The sequence below is a fragment of the Anneissia japonica genome, unplaced genomic scaffold (assembly GCF_011630105.1).
Source record: "Anneissia japonica isolate Jap-2015-1 unplaced genomic scaffold, ASM1163010v1 scaffold1829_len478734_cov173, whole genome shotgun sequence".
NCBI classification, from domain to species: Eukaryota; Metazoa; Echinodermata; class Crinoidea; order Comatulida; family Comatulidae; genus Anneissia; species Anneissia japonica.
Window position 1 is genome coordinate 358,875 of NW_022717183.1, and position 1,606 is coordinate 360,480.

The following is a 1,606-nucleotide window of genomic DNA, read 5'->3' on the forward strand; positions in this document are numbered from 1 at the left end:
ACTCTGGATACTCGTCAGCGGTTTTGTCATCTACGAGTTTGATGCGAGCACCCAAAAACGCGTACGAGTAAGTACGAGCGCACCGAGTTGGCTCGTACCTAACTTGTATCTAATTCGGTACAAACTTGGTACGCTCGTAATAATCTCGTAGTTAACTCGGTACTCTGCTCGGCATAATTCGTACATAACTCGTAACCAACTCCATAAAGTCGTACCTCACTCGTAGCTAACACGTAATAAGCTCGTATAGGTCCTTTCCAAAGATCACGAGTTTTAACTCGTAGAAGTCGTACGACTCTTAGGTGAAATAAACCTAGGTGGGAGAGGGGCTTAACTCTCATAATCAATACCTTACTGGTTCCATAATAATCATTACATTAACACATCATACAATATATTGAATAATACAAACTTCAGTCAGAAGCAGATACTTAAATATCACAACTATTATGAAATAGCATAAAACTCACAAATTAAAAGATCAAATAACAAAATTAACTATTTATATAATAACAATAATCAATAAAACGATTGCACTATCATCAGAATCGTCATAATAGTATACATCGTACGACGGCCCGATAATTACATGGGCGCCGCCATCTTGGATTAATGTTTATATAGAGCGCCCTCTCCAGCACGAGAGTTCGTGACAACTAATATTAAAACGTCAGTTGAGCATGTGGAAAAGCTTATCTACAGCTTAATCCGGAACCAAGCGTAGGGCTGGCAATAAACAATCGTTAGCGTAGGTCATCATATTACAAGCCCACATTACGAATTCGTTCTACCGCAGACATTATTATAGAACATTATAACAACAATTATCAGTGAAGCAAGTTGACATTTTACTAAGCATTCATGGTAAATCATCATTAACTATTTGCCTAAATCAGTGCATAATCTTTAACATGCAAACTAATCTGTACAACTTAGGCCTATGCAGTACTGTATAGAACATCGATGTTAATATCGGGCTAGCATCAAATATATCGTTAAATTACACTAATATAATGAATAATTATACTTTGATATAACTTAGTATATCTGTACTATAATATTATACAAATTATAGTACAGACTACATACCAGTCAACTGCAGACAACAGTTACTCTTCAGAAGTAACCAGAATCAATCAGTGTCTCTACACATACGTCTTGCCTCATGCAAAACGGTAGACTGGGTTCCAGTCCCTAATCTTTGTCTTAATCAGTTGAAATGCTTAAGAATAAATCGATTTTGGCACAAATGGCGTTCCATATTACTTATTTGCATGGCGTTCCATAGTATACTTTTTCTGGGATTAGGGACTGGGAAAACAGTGAGGATTTCGTGGTGCCTGACGTATTAACAACTTTGATTTCCGATTGACTAATTACCGTCGCATAAATTAAATATGCTAATTATGCTTCCCCTCGGCCCAGCTAATGATAAGGAGGATTCAGGTGCAGGTCATCTCAGCTTGTGCACCGCGAGAATTGCTAGGCCCCTATCACAATTCGTCCAACCATGGAGGTAATATTTAAACGCACCTTTACAACAGAAGTGTGCTGCATGGAAAGTAACCAACTTCACGCCAGTTAATAAATACAGTATTATTATCGA